The sequence below is a fragment of the Leptopilina boulardi genome, unplaced genomic scaffold (assembly GCF_019393585.1).
Source record: "Leptopilina boulardi isolate dan_hultmark-lab unplaced genomic scaffold, ZJU_Lbou_2.1 LbouV2_121, whole genome shotgun sequence".
Taxonomy (NCBI): Eukaryota; Metazoa; Arthropoda; class Insecta; order Hymenoptera; family Figitidae; genus Leptopilina; species Leptopilina boulardi.
In genome coordinates this window covers 4,261,873-4,289,842 of record NW_026137665.1, presented here as the reverse complement: position 1 = coordinate 4,289,842, position 27,970 = coordinate 4,261,873, and the positions used below count along the sequence as shown (strand labels likewise).

Below are 27,970 nucleotides of genomic sequence, written 5' to 3'. Positions count from 1 at the left end.
AAATAAACGCTTTTCCAATCCAAGTTCATAGAAGGGAAAAACTTTTATTTTTTATTATCTATATATATATATTTTTTTTTTGAACGTTAAAAGAGAATCTTTAGTGAATTCTAAAGACACTCTATACCTGACCTTTCCAGAAAGTATATAGACGTTTTATTGTAGCTCACGAATTGTAAAAAAAAAAAAAAAATTCTTCTCAACTTCGAATGATTTTCAAAAGCAACGTTCTAGTCGGAGAGCGCTCTTTTCAAACCGCTAGCCGCTTGGCTCTCTTTTTGGCCGTCAGCTTTCACAATTGTTTTCCTAAATGAAAGCTCCGTAAAGCTCGCAAAGTGAGAGAAGGGAAAAGGGTTTGGCTTTAAGAAAAAGGAGGGCGTTGGGAATAAACGCGCATTGGGGGGGGGGGGGGGGGGGTTAGTTACACACACTGCATTTCATTGTTAAGTTGTCTGGCCTCTCTTCATTTCGCTATTTTCTGACTCTGAATCTCTGTCTCTTTCTCTCGCTCTCTCTCTCTCTCTCTCTCTTTTTGCTTTTCCCAAACCGAGAATACTTCCATCTCGCGAACCGGAACTTTGCAACTTACCTGCAACTTGAAACTTTTTATCCTAAACTCTCACTCGTATCAACGCGAGAGAACATAAATATTTCTCTCTTGTTTAAGTCTAACACGACTTGTCTCAAGACAGCAAGGATGTTTATGTGTCTGCTAGATCTATTATCACGCGATATGCATCTTTTGGTATATTTATTTTAAAGTTAAGGTAACATTTGGTATTTTCTTCTTACTTTGTTGTTATACACTTGAATTTCAAAATATTAGAATTTTTTTCTATTCAAGTCTAATGTAAATACCGTGTGAGAAATAAAAATTTCTAATGTATACTTTTATCTTCAAACAAAAAACAAAATTAATTTAAATAAAAGTGCAAAATTAATAATTTTATATAACCTCAAAAATTTCCCATGTTTATTGCCATCCCTCTGCCATATATAGGTTAGGTCAAAATCATTGATAACAGAGAATCGTTTAAAAATTTCAGCAAAATTAAATTGACATTATTAATGCACATTATTGTTAAATCTGAACAATTTTTACCGTACGGTTTTTGAGATATCCTTGTCCGAAATTTACTAATTTTTTTTTTTAATACTTAACATTATGCTTATACCCTAGTATAAATTTGTCCCAGTAATTATCGTGGCACTGGACAGTTGCGCTAGAAGCTGTCTAGTAACTTAACACTGCAACTGGCTAATTACTCGAATGGAATGTCACGCTTTTTTCGTCTAGTTATTGTCTAGCCCAACTTGATAAATTCTGATCAACGGTCCGTTAGAAAAACTAGACAAATTATTTCTTTTAAATATTCTCAAAATTTGTCTAATATTAAGATTTAATGTAAGAAACTAATTATGCAATAATAAATTATATAATTACATTCATTTTTTTAAATTATAATCTAAATTATTTATTTATTTATTTAATCTTTACACGGGCAGTGCCCTTTCGTACAAATGTACTTAATTATAAAAAATATAAGGTGCCATGACTCGGCGAAACATTGAAACATCAATTTTCAATTAGTACCAAATATCTCAGTACGCAAGTTGCTTATAAATCTACTTAAAGAAATACCATAAAAATCTACGCTATTATGTTCGTTGGCTTCTCTTGTAATTCTGATCACAACAGAGTTATCTATATAATTTAATCTTTGGACTGACTGCCTGAATAAAATTGAATATCTAGATGGTTTATAAGGGACAGCAAAGTTAAGTAGTGATAAAAGCGGAGGACAATTTATAATACCATTGATAATTTTGAACATGAATAACAAATCAGTAAATAGGAATCTGTCCCTCAATAGAGGAATGCCCAATATACGTCTTAATTCAGTGTAATCATGACTATATCTATCATATGGTATCCCCGTTCTTCTAGCAACAAATCGCATAAATTTATTTTGAACTCGTTCAAGAGCAATCATTAGATATTCCTGATAAGGTGACCAAATTAGCGAAGCAAATTCAATAATTGGTCTAACCAATGAAAAGTATAATACCTTTAACGCCAAGATATTTTTGAACCGCGAAGCGTTTCTGGTGACAAAGCCCAAGACTCTAGTCGCGTTATTAACAACATTTAAGATATGTGATCTAAAATCCAACTTTGAGTCTAGCGTAACTCCAAGGTCTCGGATCATGGACACTCTTGAAAGAATTTCACCATCAATAACATATTGATACTGTTCAAATTCTCTCAGTCTGCTAAATGAGACTATATTACATTTTTTTATATTAAGAAACAATTTGTTGTTTGATGACCAATTATAAAGCTGATCAAGATCTGATTGAAGATCAATAGCATCCTGCGCACAAGTTATTGTTTTAAATAATTTAAGGTCATCGGCAAACAAAAGGCATAAACTATGTTTAAATATAGTTTTGATTTCATTAATAAACAGCAAGAAAAAAAGTGGTCCAAGATTCGATCCCTGGGGTACACCAGAGGTCGCTAAAAAAACATCTGAAAACTCATGTTCAACACGTACTGATGAATATCTATCAGCAAGATAACTCTTAATCCAGGTAATTAAATCCACTGAAAATCCTAAAGCCTCTAGCTTCGACACCAGAATCGCATGATCAACCTTATCAAAAGCTTTCGCAAAATCAGTATAAATCACATCCACTTGAAGACTTTTTCCAATTTGAGATGCTACAAAGTTAGTAAACAGTGTTAAGTTTGTCATTACTGATCTTCTTCTCATAAAGCCATGCTGTTCATCAATTATCAAGTGTTCCACCTGCTGATAAATCATATCAAAAACAATACTCTCAAAGACTTTAGGTATTGCACTAAGTAACGTTATAGGACGATAATTTTTCACATTCTTCATATCCCCGTCCTTGTGAACCGGTACGATAAAACCCCTTTTCCATTCATGTGGAAATACTCCCGATGTTAAAGATTTATTAAATAAGATATATAGCGGATGGACAAAAACAGAACTGCATGACTTTATAATCGTTGGAGGAATGTGATCAGGACCTGCGCCTTTTTTAATATTTAAATTTTTTAATTTTAATAATATCATTTCCTTTGAAATTGTAAAAGTATTAATAATTAAGTTATTATTGTGATTGAAATCAGACGTATTTCAAGAAAATATAATGTATAGTAAATTGTTAAAAGCATAATATTTGTCAATACTGTTTAATTTTTAATTTAAAAAAAAAATTTTACTTGTGTAAAAGGATCACAAATATTTTCTGGTACACTGAAACATCCACTTTTTGATTGCACTGTAATGACGACTGAAACAAATATTTTTGTATCAGTAATTTATTATACAATTATTATTATCAACTTTTAAACACGAAGAGAACGCAATTTCAACGAAAAATCTCGGGGGTAACGGGGAGCGAACACGGGTCCGCTGGGCGCGAGGTACGCACGCTACGCAATCTGCTATACTAACGATATCCATCAAACGAAAAATATAGCAGATATATTTTAGTTCAGTGCTGTAGCTAGAAATTGCATGCTTTATATAAATATTTTTACTATTATCTGCCAAAATACATATTTTAGAATTTTAATTTTTTATAATTTACTGAAAAATAAATTTACACTTGAAATAACAATTTTAATCAGCACAAATTTCATTAAACCATTATTGTATTAAACAATAGATATTTTAAATTTTCTAAAAATTTAAATTTAATTTTTACAACTTAATTTTAATATTTTATAATTTAAAATTTTTTTAAATTTAGCTATTAATCCACCTATTATTAAAATTATATATTTTATTTAAAAAGATTTGAAAAATTTAAGGCATAAAAACATTTTAATTTAAAAAAATAAAAAGAGAAATAAAATATAACCTATCTATGTAACAAGACATATTTTTATTATTGCATTTTGACATTTTTTAAAAATAATGACTATTAAAATTATTATTTATTGTTTTCTAAGTGAAAAACTCAACGAAAACAGTAATTTTTATTGTTTTTTAATATCAAAGGATAGAATTTATAGGTTAGGTTTTCTAAATTACACATTTTTTTCAATATCAATTGAGAATAAACTTTCTTAATAAAAAAATATATGATATATAAATGGAACAATAAATAAAATGCCATCAATAATAGATAATAGAATAATTTAATTTATGAAAAAGAAAAACATACTAAATATCATAAAACTTGAAATACTAATATATTCAGAAAACATGTGAATATAGATTTTATTTATTTATTATATTAAAATAATAAATTATGTTAATTTATATTTACCTGAATTAATTACAATTTTATTATTTAAGAAAATAATGGAACACAGATTTCTTGCACTTTTTTGTCTAGTTATTAGACATGTACTGCAGCGCTGCTGCCACGAAAGAAGACGAAAGTATAATTTCTAGAGACACTAGACAGTGCCATTCAAGCAACTGGACAAAAATCGAATCTAGCCAATTTCAAGTTCAACCTGAATGTTTTCTAAGACTCTTGGTCAAGTAACTTTACAGTAATTGTCTAGTTTGTCTAGAATCAGCGTCCACGAGAAAAACTGGCCAGTTACTAGAGTATTTCTAGTGCTTCCATGACAAATTTCTACTAGGGATATGGCCGCCACAAACAAAAAACTGACAACTTAATATGTTTCATTATACATATAACTTTTAATGCACATTAAGGATTTATCTCAAAATAAATTTAATTTTCAAGGATCATAACGCTTCAAACGCTATAAAATTTACCATTTAGTTACAGAGTATTTTTAATCCAAATATTAAAGTTAGATATAATTTTTTCTTTGACACGAGTGACATAGAGAAAGTGGCAACATCGCAACTGCTGTGAAGGGAAATAGAGTAGCGCGAAAATTCAAATACTCTCAATTATTTATAGAGCAGACTGTATTACTCCTATTCTTTCCAAGAAAGTTAATGATATTTGTTAATTATATTTGTACTAATATTTACACTTAGTCATTAATATATCGATTCTACATCACAAAACAGCACGAAAATAAAACATGAATTGACAATTAGCTTATATCAGCCTGCATCAGCTGTTCAAGCAGTGACTGCAGTGTTGCCACGTCTCTAACTGCTAAACACTAAGTTCTTGAAAATATTACTATTTTTTCAAATTTTTTACATAATAAAAATTTATTTCCAGACAAAAGAAATTTTTCAGTATAGATAAAATTGTGTTGTCGAAGGGACATTTTATTTATAAAACAGTAGATTTGCTCTCAAGTTTTAATTTTCAAGTGACAAAAAAAAATTCTTTAAAAGGTGTAGAATTTACCTTTTAAATAGAAAAAGTATGTAGAGCTTCTATTGGACAGAAAGAATTTGTTAGTACATAAAGGTGTGTGCTATTAAAAGAACAGTTTTTTTTTTAAATTTCTAAAAGTACTTTTATCAACTGTAAATTTTTTATTTTTCTCTTCATGTTGTTTATTAAAAGAAAGCTGAGTTAAGTACATATAGAAAAAAATCTTTGAAATCAACATTTACTTTTTAAGTGGGATAAATTTTAACAAAAAGCAAAAAAAAATACTTATAATATTTTTGAAGAAAAAAAAAATCGATAAACGTGCAAGTTTTTCACGATGAGTAATTTAAAGGCAGATTAAACCTTAAAATCGCGAATATGTCAGAAGAGGAAAAAAAAAAAAAAAACTTTTAGAGTCCGTTTAGATTCGGCCTCTGACCCCTTTCACTTCCGGAACATCGGGATTTGGGATTTTGTGGTTAGATGTTGGAGCGTGATTCGACTTCCTATCTCGATAGTGATCAGAGATTTATTTAGCTCCAACTCTAATAAATTTGATCGAGGACAAAGTGATCGCAGAAACTTGGATCTCATTTATCCTTCTCCCCCTTTTTTTTTTGCATTATTTTTTCAGCACTAGTGATATTCTCTTCTCATCTATGATGACAAGTCGACAAATTCCAAAAAGTTCCATTTTCATTATTGAATTCTCTCATCCTTTACACACACATTTCATTTAAAAATAATGATTTTCAACTCTCACTATGTTTCCACCACTTTGATGTTTTAATCACATCAGAAATTTAAAAAATGGAACACACAGAGAAATATGATTCAATAGTAAATGCTTTTTTTTGTAACACAAAGAGAATACTATATATATTTTATTCTATTTTTATAAAATCATTTTTATATTATAAGACATTTTTAATAATTAAATTATACCTAATTATTAATATATTAATTATTTAAACTATTACAATATGTAGGGGAATAGTGTCAGGGTTGGACACAGTTTTGGTTTTTTGTTTATAAATATTTTGTTTAGATAAATTCAGTCAATTGTGGTATATGGGTGGAAAGATCTACAAAAGAGGAACAATTTTTGCTGTGGACCGTAAATTGATTGGTCCAAAATTAAAAAAGTTATAAACATTTAAAAAAAAAAAATCTAGTCAGGGTTGGACTTTTAAGTCAGGGTTGGACACTTTTTGAAAATCGAAACGCATTATTGGTAAAAACGTAAAATAACATTTGTAATGTTTTTTATTCTTATTTTTTCATGTTTATCTTTACTTATTGTTTACAAATTGTAAAGCTTCATGGGTTTAAAAAAGGAATGAACTCAAATTACAAAAATTAACGCTTTATTGTTCCAAATAACTCAATGAAATGATGAACAAAATTTATACAATTTAAGTATTATTTTTCTAATACCTTTGGCACAATTTTGCACTGAAATATCAATAAAATAAAATTTATAATTATTTATTTATTTATAAATTGTGTCAAATTCATAATTAATATGGGTGTCCAACCCTAACTAGAAGCATCATTTTCAAATTGTGCTAACCATAACCAGACATATGTCGCGATTCGATTTTTCACTTTTTTTCTTCTTAAATTATGTACCCCACAATACATTCAATAAGCTTACCTTGCCGAATTCTTGCTTTTTTACACATTTTTTAGGTTTATTCACAAGTCAAACAAAACTTTTTTTGTCTCTTCGATTGCACCGAAGTCACAGGAGACGCTACTTTTGATTCTCCAAAAATGTTAGGCCACAAAAAGTTAGGTTACACTACTAGAAGATTCGTCACGTACGCACACAGGTGGCGCTAGTGTTCTTATTTAAAAAAAGCTAAGTGTCCAACCCTGACACTATTCCCCTAATTAATGTTATAAGGAATATTTTGCAAATGCGGATGCTCGTCGAACCTGGGTTCGAAAAATGATAAATAATAACAACAATTCAAATTACAGATAAATTCGAAAAATATATATTCACATAAAAAAGCCGAAAACATAACCTATATTACATATTTACAAAAGAAATGCAACGAAGTTTAACGCAAACAATCGAAAAAACAAATTAGAAAAGATAAAGAAAAAGTTATACATTGTTTCATACGCCAAAAATTTGGTTGCGATACCGTTTTTAGTCGCTTTCTGTGAATGTTATTCGCGACTTAAACGCTACTGCGCTTGCGCTACGACAACTCTCTTATAGGTCGAAAAAAGCGCGCTTATATAAAATGCTTAATAATAAAAAAAAACTTTAATAAAGCAATATAAAAATATTTTCACTATTGAATTTATTTTTTTTTGATAATATTATATTGCTTCCTAATAAAAGAAATACTAATTTCCTTAATATACTTAGGTATATAATAATAATAATTATTATTATTATTATATTAATAATTTTATTATATTTATATCATTATTGTTATTATTTTCGTATAAAATATATAATCTATTATTATTATCATCAATTTATTATTTATTAATTAATTATGTAATATATTTTTTGTTATTATTATTATTAAATTATTATTAATTAATCAGGGTGTCTACTAGTCCTGGAAATATCCTGGAATTTGAAAAAATGTCCTTGAAAGTCCTGGAATTTTAATTTTTGTCCTTTTATTTTTTATATTTTGCTTTTAAATCTTCAAAAATTTATAATTTCGTCAATCAAGTTAAAAAAAATTTATATTAAATAAGTAAAATGAAAATTTACTTAAGTTACGTAATGTAATATTTATTAATGTTTCTGTAATATTTATTAAAATTGTTATTTTTATTAAATTTCTGACAGCAGTAGTTAAAAATTAAAAATTATTTTATTCCTTAAGGTCATCCAATTTAATGTCCTGGAAAAATAAGAAATTTGTCCTGGAATTTTAATTCAGATTTTTAGTAGGCACCCTGTTAATTATCTATGATATATACATATATATTTTTAGAAAAATTTAGCGAAATTTTTTTCTACTTTTTTATGAGGAAAATTATTATTATTATTATTATTATTATTATATACTTAAGTATATTAAGGAAATATTTGTTTTTATTAGGAAGCAATATAATTAACAAAAAAAATAAATTCAATATAGTGAAAATATTTTTATATTGCTTTATTAAAGTTTTTTTATTATTAAGCATTTTATATAAGCGCGCTTTTTTCGACCTATAAGAGAGTTGTTGTAGCGCAAGCGCAGTAGCGTTTAAGTAAAGTCATTGGCACTTCTGGCTTCGAGAAGTGACGATTATTGCTGGGTGCGTGACTTTTAAATATGATCGGTTTGGTAGAACGCATGCGCGGGATTTCGGTGGGGACCGCTACTGCAGCGCGCGTGTTGAGAATGTATACTAAAATACATTTTTGCTTCGTCGGTAATGTAATTATCGACCTTTGATAAAACAAAATAAATATATATGATAATTTTCAAACTTTCGTCAAAAGAGAAACACAATTTTGATAACATAAAAATATCATTTTGGTATTTGCCAAAGTTATAAACTGTAAAATTATGCTGTAAATAATAAATAAACAATTTAAAGTACAACATTCAAAGGATTAAAAAAAATAATTATTATTTTAATATCAATTGTCGATATTTGGAAGTTTTCACAAAATTCTGTCGCAGATGGGAAAAGAAAGGGATTAAAATTTACAAGAAATTTCTTATAATTTGGAAATAAAGTTATATGTGGACAAAAAGTGAATTCAAAAGTAGAAGTAGAACTGAGAAATCAATTTTTTGAATGAAAATAATGTTTTTATGAAGTTATTAAGTAAAAAAATCTAAAGTGCCCTGTTTATATAGAGAATCACCGATATATAATTTTTTAATATATATAATTTGTCCATTAATGGGTGAAAATAATCCTTAAAAGAGATCCTTTTGAAAGTGACACTGAGGTGTTAATAATCGTTAAAACACAATTTAAGACAGTAAAATTGGAGGATGTAAAAAAGAAGTGATAGTGTTGTGGGTTTACGACTCCTTTTCATCGATGGGCCTGGTCTTAAGTAAATTCCTCCAAGTTTATTTCACTCTAAAAACTTTAGCTGACTCGTAACAAAAGCGATTTATAGACGCATCGTTGGCATACACACACACATATATATATATATTTGGAATGTTTGTGGTCTATTTCTTATTTGTATATAAAAACGAAGAAGCCAATGAAAATGTGCTTTAGTGCATATATGCAACGCGTATATAAAATTTGACGAAGGTGCATCGATACGCCCTTCATCTTTGTAGAAAATGGACAAGTGAAGTGATAAATAGTTTCCTTAAGATGATACTTTGAAATCAATCACGACACTGCGGCAACTCACGTACACATATAATGGTTGCTGTAAATGTCGCTCGACAAGAATTAATGACCCTTAAAGCACACTTTGATAATAATTGGATGTCTTATCGTCATCCAACAACTTGTGCCAAATAACCAACATTGACTGTAATTCCTTTTTTTTCTTTTTTGATTTCCTCTAACGAATTTTTTTTTTCTTTTAATGATTTAATACTTTCTGGCATATAACACTTTGATATAGTATATAATAATCCTATATATATGTATGGTTCATATTTTAATATATGCTAAATAGGTTCGCGTGTTTTGTGAATGAGACTATTTTCAACGATTTATTAACCGGATATAAAGATATAATTTTACTGATTATTATACTAGGCACTTATATAAGTATATATATGGGAACTCGTTAGGAAATTTTAATGTATAATATATATTATTACCTATTTTTCGTATAATGCATTTTTGTAAATATTTAAAATTTTTTTATTTAAATATATTTATATTGATGTTACAGAATATTACAACCTGAGTATCTAGTTAAGGTATAATACAATTAAGCTAATGTTTATAAATATAAAATCTGTTATTATTAAAAAGTATTGCAAATTTTATAGGTTATGTTGAAAATATATTAGTTAAAATTTTGTTCAATTTAGTATAAAATTTACTAAATAATTATGATTTCTGTCATATACTAACTTTGGAAATTAGAATATATATTAAAACAACATGTATGACATAATTTAGAATTAATTAATAAAAATTATCCTGGGAATATTTCAAAAATTATTATTATTATTCGATGTACACACTACAATTTAAAAAAATGTATCATTCTACAAATGTAAAATTTTTCTTGAAATTTTTATAATTAATTAATAAAAATGATAAAGTAAATATTTCCAGAAACGTTAGCAATAATATTTGCCTGTAAACAGTAAATTGAATTTCTCTCTCTCGAAATATACATCGAATAATATGATTTTCACATGTTTGTCAATTAGTACTAATTGACTCAAAGATTTTTGTAATAATCTAACAGATTTTAATGTATTAATAATTGAATTATATATATATATATATATATATATATATATATATATATATGTGCCATTCCAGGAGTTTTTTAGCACTTTTCGGAGTAACCTTTCCAAATTAAATGAAACATTTTTTTAATAATATTTATTAATATAAAGGTCCAAAAAAATCACTTTTTAAGTAAAAACAATTGTTTATTTAAAAAATACAACAATAAATAATGCAAAAAATTCACTTTTTTCCTGCAACTCCAAATAAATTGGTTTAAAGATCAAAATTTTCCTTATTTTTCAAGCTTTAATACCGCACAAGAAACATTGAGTCCGAGAAAATATTCAACTCACAATTTTTTAAACAATGTTTGTTTACTTTTTTGTATTTTATTTACTGTGAAACGTCTGCTAAAGCTGCGCGCGACGTTTGGAAGTTGTCGCTTTCCTCATTGAGCAGAAGCTCATTACACTAGCGTAGTAAAAAACATGTTGTGTGAAAAGTGAGGTTTTTCATCCTTCAAAAATGCTTTTTATGATTTTTTACTGCAAAGTAGATAATTAAAAACCATTCAATGTGATAACCAGAAATTTTTACGTTTCGTTTAATGACAACATAACCTCACTTTTCACACAACATGCTTTCTACTACGCTAGTGTAATGAGCTTCTGCTCAATAAGGAAAGCGACAACTTCCAAACGTCGCGCGCAGCTTTAGCAGACGTTTCACAGTAAATAAAATACAAAAAAGTAAACAAACATTGTTTAAAAAATTGTGAGTTGAATATTTTCTCGGACTCAATGTTTCTTGTGTGGTATTAAAGCTTGAAAGATAAGGAAAATTTTGATCTTTAAACCAATTTATTTGCAGTTGCAGGAAAAAAGTGAATTTTTTGCATTATTTATTGTTGTATTTTTTAAATAAACAATTGTTTTTACTTAAAAAGTGATTTTTTTGGACCTTTATATTAATAAATATTAATAAAAAAATGTTTCATTTAATTTGGAAAGGTTACTCCGAAAAGTGCTAAAAAACTCCTGGAATGGCACATATATATATATATACACTTGAATTTTTGAGGTTATGTTTGTGTTTGAGCTGTGAGTATTGACCTAATTTTAAGGTTATATTTTCCAATTTAAATCCCAAATTCAGCATCCTCTTGATTTGTTATAGTATTTTGACCTAATTTTAAGGTTATGTTTAAAGTTCAGACCTAGCGGTAGATGTCAATGTTCAGGGCCAAAATACTAACGAACCTAAAAAAAATAACCTCAGAATTAGGTCAATTTCTATAAGGTCGCTGGATTTGAGACTAAAATCGGCTAACATAACCTCAAAATTACTTCAATTTCAAGGTGAAAAGTCAGCTTGGATTTGAGGTTAAAATCAGAATCAAAATACTAACAAACTATAATAAATAAACAAAATCGATTTATTGGTTTTTTTTCAGGAAAAATAAAAAAAAAATTCTATTTCATACAAAATTTTGTAAAAAAAATTCTATTTGTATGAAATAGAAAAATTTGTTCGAGTTACATAGATTAAAAAAAAAAAACATTATTACTAAAACCAAAAAATCAATTTTTTAATCTTTAGAATTATTGCTTCCTATTATTCTCCACGATCAACCTAATTACTGAAAACATATAGGTATATAATATATAGTTTTTAAAGTTGATAGAACAATTTTTTTCTAAAATTTTTACATTTCACTCTTTTACACACATATATCTCGCGATTATTTAATTTTTACTAGTCCACTAAAGTTTTTTTTTTTAATATTGGGGAAAAAAAATTGTTAAACGAAGGGAATTTTTATAATTATCTTTCATGTACATATATATATATAAATTTTTTTGTAAAAATTTTTAACTTTTTTTTCACATGAAGTTATCGTATTTTTATTTTAATCCAATTTCTCTGAATTGTAAAGTGCTTTTAAAAAATCGAATTTTACACAACAATGAATACACTTTTATATAATAAATATGATGGATTTTTCATCGTAATTTATTTTTATTAATTAATTTCTTCAGTGTTGTACCTATTTTATATTTATTTATTTTTTTAACATTTCATGCTCTATTTATACCAGAAAAGCTAGTTACGCATTATTTTTTTTATCGGCTCTAAACATATATAAAATATATATATATATATATTTTTATATTTCTTTGATGGTAAAATGACATAGACACATTTATATAAAGATATACACATGTATCTATATATAAGAAAAAGTATCGAAGCTTCTTTAAGCTTCAAGTGAAGAGAAAGAAGTCAAATATCCGATTCAATTATGTGCCTGGTATTCTGATTCAAGTGCTAAAGCAAGATCGAACGGGCTCGAATTTTTATTCTCTAGAGTAACTTCGTTCTTGCCTCGCTTTGCATAGAAATGACATCTTCAGCTGCGATGCAGTTTAAAGTTAAAACTCAGTGTGATTGAATCGCATTATACCTCCTTTTTGCAATGTTCTGAAATCCATTTCACTACTATTTTAATATAATGCGACTTTTATATTACGTCATAAGTCATTAAATCTCTCTATGTATATTACTTTTTATTTAATTTAATCTCGTGGATATTATTACAATTTATTTACATAAAAACTCAAGTTAATACAAAAAATAAAAATTAACAATGTCAGGGCGTCGATTATGTAAATCCATTTTCACTTTCACTTTTTCCAAATTCTATTCTCAATTCAATTTTCACTTTCACATTTTCTTATTTTCAAGTTTTCTAATTTTCATTCCCACCTTTATTTCAAATTCCACTTTTTATAATTTCCACTTCCACTTTTTCTGACTTCCACTCCCATTCTTCTTTCAACTATTTCCAATTTTCATTCTCACTTCCACTTTTACTAATTTACATTTCCACTTTTTCTAATTCAACTCCTATTTCCAATTTTACTTTTTCTAATGTCCACTTCCATTTCCACCTTTTCTTATTTTTCCAAATTTTCCAATTTTCATTTCCACTTTTTATAATTTCCACTCCCATTTCCCTTTCCACTTCCCGTAATTTCTACTCCCATTCCCCTTCTGAATTTTTTCATTTTTTATTCTTACTTACACTTTCAATAATTTACTTTTCCATTTCCACTTTTTCTAATTCCACTCCTATTTCCAATTTTACTTTTTCTAAAATCCACTTCCACATTTTCTTATTTCCAAGTTTTCCAATTTTCATTTCCACTTTTTATAATTTCCACTCCGATTACCCTTTCGACTTTTTCTATTTTTTATTCTTACTTACACTTTCAATAATTTACTTTACCATTTCCACTTTTTCTAATTCCACTCCTATTTCCAATTTTACTTTTTCTAATTTCCACTTCCATTTCCACCTTTTCTTATTTCCAAGTTTTCCAATTTCCACTTCCACTGTTTCTAACTTCCACTCCCATTCTTCTTTCAACTATTTCCAATTTTCATTCTCACTTCCACTTTTACTAATTTACATTTCCACTTTTTCTAATTCAACTCCAATTTCCAATTTTACTTTTTCTAATTTCCACTTCCATTTCCACCTTTTCTTATTTCCAAGTTTTCCAATTTTAATTTACACTTTTTATAATTTCCACTCCCATTACCCTTTCGACTTTTTCCATTTTTTATTCTTACGTCCACTTTCAATAATTTACTTTTCCATTTCCACTTTTTCTAATTCCACTCCTATTTCCAATTTTACTTTTTCTAATTTTCACTTCCATTTCCACCTTTTCTTATTTCCAAGTTTTCCAATTTTCATTTCCACTTTTTATAATTTCCACTCCCATTTCCCTATCCACTTCCCCTAATTTCTACTCCCATTCCCCTTATGAATTTTTTCATTTTTTATTCTTACTTACACTTTCAATAATTTACTTTTCCATTTCCACTTTTTCTAATTCCACTCCTATTTCCAATTTTACTTTTTCTAATTTCCACTTTTATTTCCACCGTTTCTTATTTCCAAGTTTTCTAATTTTTATTTCCATTTTTTATAATTTCCACTCCCATTTCCCTTTCCACTTCCCCTAATTTCCACTCCCATTACCCTTTCGACTTTTTCCATTTTTTATTCTTATTTCCACTTTCAATAATTTACTTTTCCATTTCCACTTTTTCTAATTCCACTCCTATTTCCAATTTTACTTTTTCTAATTTCCACTCCCACTTCCCTTTCTTGTTTTCCAATTTTCATTCTACTTCTATATTTTCTAATTTCCATTTCCCACTCCTATTTACATTTATTCTAATTTTCACTCTCACTTCCATTTGCACTTCCACATTTTCTAATTTCCATTCTCTCATCCACTTTTTCTAATTTTCACTTCAATTTCCATTTCTACTTCCATAATTTTCTTTTTATTGAAAAATTTGAATTATTTAAAATTCTGTTGAATGAGAATTAAAATATTTCTAAATTTAAATTAAAAATTCTGTCAAACAAAAATTTAAGATATTTAATCTGCAAGAAAATTAGAAAAAGCGAAAGAAAAAATTGAAATTACAAAAAGTGGGAGTGGAAAATAGAAAATGTGGAAGTGGAAATAGAAATTGGATAAAGATAGGAAAAAGTGGAAGTAGAAATAGAAGTGGGATGGAAATTGGAAAAAGTAGAAATGGAAATGAAAGTGGGAGTGGAAATTAAAAAAAGTGAAAGTGGAAATAAAAGTGGGATAGAAATTGGAAAAAAATACAAATGTGAGTGGAAATTAGAAAAATTGTAAATAAAAATTACAAAAAGTGTAAGTGGTAATGGGAATGGAAATTGGAAAAAATGGAAGTAGAAATGTATTCATATAATAAACCCCCAAGTTTACATATTTTCTATACAAAATATGTGAAAATTAAAATTACAAAAAAATTATACATTTTTTATGTTGTTTTATATTTTTATTTTAATTTAAAAAATGTTTTTTAATTGAGAATATTGTTTTTTTTTAAAAAAAAACGAATAATTAAAGTTTTGCCTGATATATGAAAACCAAGAAATTTTTTTTCTGTATGTTACAAGCTTGGTTCACAATTGCGGAGTTTCTTTCACCCTCTCATCATAAGCACTATAGGAATTTTTTATGAATCCATACAATTCTTCATTAGAGAAAAATTTTACCATCTGTCTAGAGGCTCATGAATAATATACTTGATTTTATATTCCATCTCTGATTCGAGAGAGTTAAAAAATATATGAAAATTTATATATATATATATATATATATATATATACAACCACTACTTGATAAGTTATCAATTAAAAATTAATAAAATACAATTTTAAAGAATAATTTTGAACAGTATATATATATTTTTTAATTTTAAAGAAAAAAGGATAGAATTTTTTTTTTCAATTTCTTTTTTTTTCTTTTCTGCTTATTTATAAAAATGGGTTTAGCTGTGATGTGACCTAATTAAGTTTTGAATACATTTCGTTGTGAGTGCCTATTGTAGTTGAGAAGGAACTTGCATGAAAGTTGGTTAACTCTATCTATCTACCAAAAGTTGTCTTGCGAGTTTTGTTTAAGTTAATTAGAAATATGTAGCTCACAGTTTCGTACACAACCCAAGACTTATGAACTCGTTAGCATTTGGCTTTGCGTTTCTTTTTTATAATTATATATAATAGATATCATTTTTTTTTCTCAAATAAATAAATATATACTAGGGGGACTTCGCACTCCAATCCCACTAAATCTCGAATTTTTAAGGTTATGTTCGTTCTTTAGCTCTGAGTTTTCGCCTAATTTTAAGGTTATGTTACCTTGCGGTAACTTGACTTATGATTTGTCAATTTTTAAAACCAAAGTACTAAAAACCTGAAAACATAACCTTGAACTTTTACATTTCTAATTATACACCCAGCTAAAATATTCCTGCGGGGGATTGAAAATCGCAACCAATCACAATTTTTTTTTTTGATAATTTTTGATTGGTGGATTTTAAAATTCCCGCTAAAATTTTTTCGGCCAGGTGTATGATCTGAAATGTAAAAGTTCTATTAAATGAAAATTCTACGTCTTAACAAGTTTCATCGAATAACAATTCGGACAAGTAAAAGTTCGGTCAAATGGATATTCAGTGAAAAAGGAATTTTCTCATTCAAAAATTCGGTTAAATAAAAATTAGTTAGTCCAAAATTGTCATAATAGATTCTATATATTTCTTAAAATATAGAAACTTTTGTTTATAGAATTTGTAAAAATGTGTATATAATAATAAAAGGAAATTATTTTCGCGACAAAGTTTTAAGAAATCACGAAACAAAAATTTTGTTATTGGAAAAATAAAAAGAAAAATATAATTTGTAAATTGTAATTATTACTAAGAACTTTAAATGGTTAGGAATTCTTTGAATCAAGAATCGCGTGTCGTAAAAGCTAAGTTTATCTTTATCATTTAAAGATCTCACGATGAGAAAGATAACGTTTTCTACTGTTGCAGGGGGTCAATTGAAATTGATTACTTTTTTCCGTGTGTAGCAGATCGTGTACATTTAATGAAGTCCGCTGCTTCTTTAGAATTGCTTCACATATTGTACTCATACAATCGGAAGATAAGATTCCAGAGACTCGTTGGGTAAATAAACTAAGAAGTACACAATATACTCTGTCTCTATATATATATATATATATATATATATATATATATATATATATATATATATATATATATATATATATAAGTAATTTTGTCGTGACACAATCCACTGACGAAGGATCAGGAAATAGTATATTCCTTTATAAGAGAATAAAGCACTTTCGACAAACAATACCTGGGATATACTTGCATATTTACAGTGATATGTATGTGTCCATAATCTTTATTTATTATTTATGTATGCATTATATATATATATACAGGAAAAAACACTCCCTTCTTTTAATCAAGGAGGTTTCAGTTTTTATAATATTAAAGGATCACGACATAAAAAAAATACATATTTATGACACGAACGACAAATTTGTGAATTATTTTATATTAGTCATATTTTTCTATATTTTTGTTTATAATTATATTATAAAAATCACAGTATTTATTATCATTTATTTAATAATGGACCTTCTTTTAATTAATTCGAAAACTAAGATTAATATTATTCTCAATTTACATTTATCGACATTCGACAATATTATAATTAAAGTAGGTAACAGTCTCAAACAAAATTTATAACTTTAATAACAAAAAATAATGTTGGTCTAATAACACAGCCCTGCATGGGTTTTGCAAATAAGAAGGTTCCGAAGGCATTTTGGGCGCTGAACACGAATCTTTGGTTTTTGAGAAAAAGGGGGTCGAAACCCCTAAAAATAGCGTTTTTGGCCATTTTTGAAAAATTATAGAGCTGAACACTGACATGCTAGAACCATCGCTAAATTGTCAGAAATTGACAATTGATCTTTGCTCTTTAAAATGAGCTCAAAGCCAAATTGATTGCATGCACCCTTAAAGCAGGGGGTGTGTTTATGTCAAGGGGTGCAAGAGAAAAAGAAACACATTACGGAGGTCTTTAAAAATTAATCAGATTTACTTGAAAATGGTTACTCGGGGGTTTTTAGGGTCGCTGATTACAGATCTTTATTCAGAAATAATTAAATAGCTAATTGTATAATTATAAACATTATAATTATTTTATAAACATTTTTATTTTTACTGAACTGTTTTTAATATATGGGGCATTCTATTTTAAAATTATACCCCTAGTAAACAATTGACAATATAAGACATTTTTTAAATAATTATTTCTCCCATTTAATTAAATCAAATTACTTTTGCAATGAGTGGTTTCGAAAGAGAAATTTCTAAACTTTATTATTGTAAAAAAAATATTTTAAAAAAACGTTTAATTAGCATAAAAAATTTAGTTTGAAGGTTAAACTTATAAATATCTCAAAACACGTTGTCTCCGATTTTGACAAAATCTGTGTCAAAAGAAAGCTTAAATATTCTATTTTTTATTTCCGTAAAGTTTATAATGGACATTTTCGAGGATTTCGAGAAATTAATTAAAATTCTCAGACATTCAAAGGTTAAAAAGGGTTGAAATTTGCATGAATAGAGAACCTCTGTTCAAATACAGCGGCATTTGTTTTTACGAAATTTTTAAATAAATAAATTTTAAAACTTCAATTTTAATCTTAATAATTTTTTTAAATTTGAAAAATTTTTAATTGCAAATAGCTAAAGATCAATATATTTATTGTTTACAATATTTTTTTTCTCTAATGTCAAGTGATGTAATAATGTAAGGTTAATGGAAATTAAATTTAAAAAACAAAATCCGCTCTTAAAGAAATGGTTCTCCATTCATACAAATTTCAATCCTTTTTAACCTCCGAAACGTCTGAGAATTTTAATTAATTTCTGGAAATTCTCGAAAATGTCCATTATAAACTTTACGGAAATAAAAAATAGAATATTTAAGCTTTCTTTTGACACAGATTTTGTCAAAATCGGAGACAACGTGTTTTGAGATATTTATAAGTTTAACCTTCAAACTAAATTTTTTATGCTAATTAAACGTTTTTTTAAAAAATTTTTTTTACAATAATAAAGTTTAGAAATTTCTCTTTCGAAACCACTCATTGCAAAAGTAATTTGATTTAATTAAATGGGAGAAATAATTATTTAAAAAATGTCTTATATTGTCAATTGTTTACTAGGAGTATAATTTTAAAATAGAATGCCCCATATATACATATTATAAAAACAGTTCAGTAAAAATAAAAATGTTTATAAAATAATTATAATGTTTATAATTAAAATTCTTTAAAATGCCTATTATGTTAAATGAAAATTTGAGCAAATAAAAATTCGAAGAAATAAAAATTCTGTGAAGTGAATTTTCGATTATATAAAAATTGTGTAATATAGAAAATCGTTTTGATGGAAATTCTGCAAAATGATTAATGATTTTTAGAACATAATCATGCGTCCTAAATAATAACAATAAAGATAAAAATAATAATAATAATAATAATAATAATAATAAATTTAATAATAATACTGGAATCCAACACTTGAATAATTTAAATTGAAACTTCTCAGTTTAGAGACTTTGGTTTATATATTAAACGAAGAGAAACAGTTATATTATATTTATCTTGTTTCAGAACACAAACCTTGTAATTCTAAATTATTTAAAGCACTATTTTTCTTAGATGCTCGTGTATACTATATAATTAATGACTTTCAAGTTTTGATGAAACGTCTAATTGTAATTTGAACCTAATACTATACTGCTACGATATATTATATAATCTGGATTCAACTAAATGGATTATTACATTATAAAAAATTTTGTCATTTGCATAATAATATTTTTATACCTATATATATATATTTATACTTTTTTTCTTGAATGAATTTAGAAAAAAAGTTTACTGAATTTGTCCTCGAAATTGTAATTATTTACATATTTATAATTATCATAAATAATTATAAAAATTCTAAACAAATATTCTGCCTTATATTCAATATATTCAAATAAAATTTCTGCAAAATTCACATTTTCTGAGAAGATATAAAAAAAAAAAGAAAATTATTTTTTTATTATTACCTAAACTCAATTTATTTCGACTTTATATCGAAAATTGAATATGAAACCGCATTTTTTTACTGTCATCGTTAAAGTTAATTGCCAACTATAACCATGGTATGTCATAAAGGCGTATGTGTGTTAATTACAATTTCAATTACATAAGTCTCTTGATTTTTTTTTCCTATAGCGATAATAATGGAAAACAAAATAAAATTTATTCGTTGCACATATTTAATTTTCCCAAATATATATATAATTACCATAATTGCTTTTGTTTACGTTGTTTTAATTTTATCAATTGATATCATTTCGGTAGTAATATATTTTTCCATAAAATAATAACAAAGTCATCTACCGTCAATAAAATTCTTTTTACAAATGTCAATGCAAAAAGAATTAATTATTTAATTTGTTATTCAATATATTTCAATTCCATTAAATTATTTGAATTCTCCCGCCACTTATGAAGAAACAGGAATAAACAATATGACGTCTTCTAATCGAAATTTTAAATTTATTTCTATTTCTCTACTCCTTAAGAAAAAATTTATTTCAAGTTTAGTCATTGATTTTTTTTACGGTATAGGGATAAAATTGTTTCATAAATTTATGCAAGACAATTCTTAATCAATAGTATTACAAAATTTAATGCAATAAAATAACAAGAGAATTATATTGAACACACTATCTTCACTTGTCATTATATCTATTGCATTGAATTTTGAAATATCATTGTTTTAAAATTAACGATTGAAACAAAGAATAAAAATAATTCTACTTAACCCCTTATGAGGACCTGTGTTGGTTTCAGGTAACATGAACATTTTTTTTTTTGTTAACTTATACAAGTTAACTTTGCACTAAGTGTAAATCGTATAATTACTTTTTTAGTTAGAAAATAAAAAGTTTAAACTGATTGGCAATAATTTAGAAAAAATATTTTTTGTTTAAATATTTTGTTTATAAAAATTTTTTCATTTTGATTTTATTTTTCAAAATTAAAATGTATTTTATTTTGCTTTTTTGTGTGTAAAAATTGCAAATGGCCGAACAAACAATATTGATTTCGGCGCGATTTTTAAAATCAACCAATCACAATTTTATAGATAATTTTATATTGGTTGATTTTTAAAATCGCACCAAAATCTTTCTGTCGATTGCTTGTTCGGTCATTTGCAATTTCGGACAAATGAACATTCTGCCAATTAGAAATTCTGTTAAATGATTTTTCGGTTAAGTAAAAATTCTGTAGTATGAAAAATCGTTTATATGGAAATTATATCAAATAATAATAAGAACAAATGAAAATTCATCTGAGAGAAAATTCTATGTAATGAAATTCTTCCCAATAAATTATGTTAAATAAAAATTCGTGCAAATAAAAATTCTGACAAATAAAAATTCGGCTCAAAAATAATTATAACACATGAAATTCCATAAAACGAAAATTCTAAATAATGATTTTTAGAACATGCGTCCCTATATTATTTTTATTATTATTGTTATCATTATTATTATTATTATTATTTATTATTTTTAATATTATTATTATTATAACACCGGAAAAAATTTTATTCGATTCAAATATTCGATTACTTGACTATTATCAAATAAATATTTACATGAGTTAAATAATTTTTATTTGAATGAAATAAATATTTACTTGAATCAATAATTTGGGTATTTAAAACAAATATCATTTAATTGACATAAATAATAATTATTTGATACAAATAAATATTTATTTGATCCTGGTCAAGTGATCGAATATTTGAATCAAATAAATTTTTTTTCAGTGTAATTCGTAATATATATATATATATATATATGTATTATAATAAAAATATATAATTATGTAATACATTTACTAGTCAAGTAAAAATATATTAACTATTCTTTTAAAATCACTTTTATTTTAATAGAGTAATTTTACAGTTTATTTCCATTTTTAATAGCATAATTATTACTTTTATGATTGATAAATTATCGTAATTATAAATTTTTTTTGAAATATTAATTTTCCTAAATAAGCGTAAAAAATTTCACTGAATTTATCAAGTTAATCAATCAAAATTATACTATAAAAATCACTCTTTAATAAACGAGAACGTAAATTATGAAACTAATGTCAAAAAGTTGAAAGAGACGGTCAATTTTAACTGATGGATAAAATTAATTGAACGTTGTATATGCGTATACGCATTTTAGTGTTCATAATAATAATATAACGATATAGAAACAGGGAAAACAATTTTTTACCAAAATTTAATAACACGATAAGTATACGCCTATATTGCCAGCGAGTAATTGTTGTGCGTATAGAATCACGATATTTTTCAAACGGAAGTAATTGAGTTTTTTTTCTAAAAAAAAAAAAACAACAACCATCTATCATCCGATTAATTTATTAAAAAAAAGAGGTTAAAAAAATTTGAATGACATATTATATACGAAATATTAAGGTAAATTATTGCTGAGAAATGGCATATTAGCAGAGAATATTAAAGGGAAAATCATGATGATGATGCTGTAAAAAAAAAATTTAAGCCAATTTAGACTCCTCTCTGTATGTATGACGTATTTGTTCAAGGCAATATATAGTTACGTAACAGTGACAAAAATTTCTTTAAAATAAACATTTTTTTTTCCTTAAGCGTATGAAAAAAAAGAAATATTTTCTAAAAAAATTTTCATTATATAAAAAAAAATTATTATTATTAAATTTTAATTGATAGAAATGGAAAAAAAATTTGTTAAATAAAAAGTTCTAAAATACCAGGATATATACATAGTGTAAAATTATTTTAAAATAATTTCAAGAATAAATTTTAACATGGTTGCAATTTTGTGAATTTTAATTTAACATTCACTTCCGCTATGACTGTGAATTCGACTTTTATTTTATTTCATCCCTAAATAATTTGTTGTCATTATTTTGAAATTTTTATTTGTTATGTTTATTTTTTATTCATTTTTTTTACTTCTTTTTAAATTCTGATGGTTTAATTATTTTAATATGTCAATTTCTTATATTTTTCACTTCTTTGTAATAAAAGCACAGATATTTTTTTTAATTGCAATTTTCTAATATATAATAAAAGTTGGAAAAAATATAAATTCACGAAAACTCGAAATTCGTCAGCAATAAAAAAGTATAGGAACAAACTACGATGAACATTAAGTTTTAAACAATACTATTTGCAATAAACAAAAATAAAAGTGTACTGATAAGTTTTGTACGATTTTCAGGTTCGTATAACAATACATAACGGGGCATTCATATTATTATTATTATTACATTATTATGTTTTCCTGGTTTGAAAACTACCGTAAAAGTTTATAGATACATAAAAGTTCACGGTTATAGGAACAAATAGACAATAATGAACTTTGTTAAAAAACTATTCAAACAACAATTGCAATATAAGTGTTCTATAACTATTTGACAAAATTCAAATGTCATCATTTTATGTCCATGTCTCAATTGATTCGTTACATCATAATATACAACGTACAATAAAATTGTCAAGTAACACACCACATTGACTATGTATATAGGGGGCACAATTTCTCAAGTGATCCAACATCAAAAGTGTGAACAGTAGATTTCTGAAAAGTCGTAACTGTTATATAATAATATAATTAAAATATTTAATAAAATTAAAAAAAAATTTGATCCACATGTTTTTGAAAGGTTTTTTTTCAGCGCATTTTGAATATAATCATTTATTCTAATTTTTAAATAATCAAATTACCTTTTAACATAATTTTTATTTTGACGAATGACCATTGGCAAGAAGTTTTAAATGTTCGAATTTCAATTATCTAGAATTTTCATCTACTCACATTTTCATTTAGTATAATTTTTATTTCTTCAAAATATTGTTTTACATTTTCAATTTTCTAAACTTTACTTGTTATAATTGTTATTTTTCTAAAATCCACATAACCTAAAATTCACTGACACTATTTGCTATTTGACATAATTCACAAATCACAGAAAATTCATATGTCCTAAATTTTGTTTTGCCGATACACGGTGCGCCAGAAGGAGGAGAATTGGCACTTAAAAATTCTTTTTGATTATGGTTCTAAGATGAATAAAAAAACTTTTCTCAATAGGTTTTAAAATCAGTTTACGTGCCCAATTTAAAACAAATTGAGTTTTAAATATTTAAAAATAGTATTTTATGAGGAACCAGAATTTATTTAATGTATACTTATATGCGTACAGATAATAGATGTTTTAGATTTGGGTTCATATAAATTTATTAACAATGAAGTTATTTTCTTGTTTCGTTTTTATATTTATGCTTAAAAGAGTATCGAACGGTATCTGAAATTCTTTGGCAAGAAGAGAGCTTTAATTATCGCTCTGAACGTGAAATAGTATTGATTTTAAAATACTTTTTTCTCGAAACACGAACACTTTTAACAAAATCAGCCAAAATCCTCATCTTATAAATTTCCTAAATCCAAAAGACTGTACGAATCCATAGAAAAACATGGTTGCAAAACAAAAAGTAGAAAAGTAATCTAATAACAGCTGCGACTTTGTGCGCCCTGCATGCTGCTGCCATCTGACGGCGGCAGGAGGTAATGAACCCCTCATTATATTACTTTTCGTTTTGCAATCGTGTTTTTGTATAGATTCGTATAATCTTTCGGATTTAGGAAATTTATATAAGATAAGGATCTCTAGCTGCTTTTGTAAAAAGTGTCCGTCTTTCGAGAAGAAAGTATTTTAAAATCAATTTTTATCATTTTCACGTTTAGTGCCGTTTTTATAGAGCGATAATTAAAGGTCTCTTCTTGACAAAAAATTTCAGAGATCATTCGACTCTATTAAATAAAATTTTGTCACTCTTAAAATCGTTCTTTTAACATTATAATTTAATTTTTTAAAATCGGACACAAACACTACAGCAATATAATTATTTATATGTAAAACAATATTTTAAAGCAATAAAAATTATACTAAATGGAAATGTGATAAGATGAAAATTCTAGATAATTGAAATTCGAACATTTAAAACTTCTAACCAATGGTCATTCGTCAAAATAAAAATTATCTTAAAAGGTAATTTGTTTATTTAAAATTTAGAATAAATGATTATTCAAAATGCGCCGAAACAAAACCTTTCAAAAACATGTGGATCAAATTTTTTTTAAATTTTATTAAATATTTTAATTATATTATTTAACTCTATTTTATGAAACTAAATATTTTTCACTTTTTCTCAAAATGGGCATCTTTTTAAATTAAAAAAATTTTAAACCTTATTCGTTAAAAAAAAGAAAAAATTTCAAAACATTAAAAGAATAATTTTTTTAAGAAAGTCAAAAATATTTTAAATTTTGAAAAATAAGGTTAAATTTTCAATTTTTTGAAAAAAATGTCACATTATTCGAAAGAGTAGGAAAAAACCGTTTGGAAACATAGGTCAAAAAAATTTTTCAACCTTATATTGTATAATAGCTACGATTTTTCAAATATTTACTGAAAAGTTGAAAACTTTAATCCCCTCCTCTTTTTACAATCCTTGATATAACCTAACAATACTTCGTGGTTGAAGTACTTGTAGGATTTTTTTTTCAATTGGATCGCTTGAGGTATTTTATAAAAAATAAATTTTTATTTATTTTTATTTATAAAATAAATTTTTCGCATTTTACCATTGCAATGGATACTTATCGATTAAAATGCAAAAAAAAAAAAAAAATAATTTTTCATTTTGAATTAAAAGTGTGTATACGTGATTAAATATCCATAAAAGTATAATTGATTACTTAAAAATTTATTCTATTGACACCCACTGAGAATGGAGTAAATAATAATTTGCATCTAAGTATTGAATGCATAAATTAGTCTTCAATGTGCATACAACAATTTACGCAGAATGATGAATATATTATGCAATTACATGCGTCGTAATTCCTAACAAAAAAAAAGAGAGAAAAAAAATTATTTCACTCCAATCAAAAGAAGAAAAAATAGTTTATAAAATATCCATTAAACAAATTTTTTTCTCATTTTCATATATAATTATAATTACATTTAAATATAGCGTTTACGTGTCATTGTGATGACGTATCGTCAATATATTTTTTTTTCTATCTAATTTTATTCACTAATTTTATATATACTGGAAAAAAATTTTATTTACCTCAAATAATCGCTTACCTGGCTAATATTAAATTAATTGATTCGAATATGTGATAATCCATTATTTGCGTCGTATTTAAACCGAATGTGATTCAAATACAAAAATTTTGTTGATTTAAATATATATTTATGTATAGTAATTTTATATTAATGATGTAAATATTATTTATTTAAACATGAAAATTATTCTGTTTATGTAAATATTAAATTTGATAAGAATAAAAATAAAATAAATAATAATAATAATAATATGACAAAAACCGATTAAGGAGATGGCATAAATGTAAAGCATGAATTTCCCAAAAAAAAAAATCAATGGTTAGAATTTTCATTTTAGATAATTTTAATAGATATAATTATTTTTTAGACTTTTTATAGAATGTTTATTTCACAGAATTTTGATTTTTCAGAATTTCTCTTTTAGTAGTTCGCACTTTTAGAAGTTCAATATTTTGGTAATTCGAACTTTTTCAAAAATTCGATCTTTTCATAATCGGAACTTTCAAAAATTCGATCTTTTGGTAATTTCAACTTTAAGAAATTCTATAATTTGAAATAAAAAAATTTTTGGTTTAATGAGAAATTCTGCCCATAAAAGAAAAATTCAGTATCTATAATTTTTTTTTATATAAAATTTTGATAAGAAATTTTGTCAAATGTGCTAATTCAAAAAATGATAATTTGCCTAAAAAATAATTATTACATTTTATAAAATTCTTTAAATAGAAAATTTTGACTAATAAATTTTTATGAAAAAATTATGAACTACAAAAATAAATTTGTATTCAGTGAAAAATTATTTAATTTAAATAAATATTTATTTTGATAAGAAAAATATAAAATAATAAAGTAAAAACTAAAATAAAGAATAAAATAATTTATAAAAAAAAATAAAAAATAAAATAAAAAGTAAAATGAAAATAACCGATTAAGTGAATGAAATAAATGTTCATTCAATGTACATACATATTTTATAGTATTGTGATTTAAAAATTTTTAAAACAATAATTAAATCAACGCAATATTATTGAAATTATAACTTTTGTTTGTGCAGTGGTGAATTATTATTGCTTTAAGTATTTCCTATTAAAGGTATATCATACTTAGGATAATCATCTCTGTACGATCATTTTATGAGATAATGATACTTGGTGCAATTTGTCCATTTGGTGTTCGAGACAAGTGCAAAATGAGGTCAACAATAGTTTCAAAAAATAAATAATATTTTTAACGAAAAATGAAAAAAAATTGATTTTTTTTTTTTTCGTCGAAATTGTAAAAATGTATAAGCAAATTATTGACTAATTTATGGCCGCCTTTTTTTTAAAGTAAAAAATAAAAATTTTTCTTTCTCACCATGTGAAAATGAAAAAAATAATAAAACTACAGAATGACACTTTATTTGTCTAATAATGTGAAAAAATAATTATAATTATAAAATAAAAAGCTCTTCACTTGTACATAACTTAAATACAATATTCTTAAAATAAGAAGCAAGTACTCTCAATTTATAAGAATATTATTGTATGCTACTATTACTATTACTATTTTTTTTATTATTATTATTATTATTATTAATATTATTAATATTATTATTATTTATTTAT

The 27,970-nt window shown here is 25.4% G+C and overlaps 1 protein-coding gene across 5 annotated transcripts in view; it reads right to left on the bottom strand.

The window, feature by feature from the left end:
- LOC127285439 (basement membrane-specific heparan sulfate proteoglycan core protein-like) overlaps positions 1-27,970 on the bottom strand; it is a 389,597-nt gene that overhangs the window by 278,143 nt on the left and 83,484 nt on the right. The gene's annotated exons all lie outside the window — the stretch shown is intronic.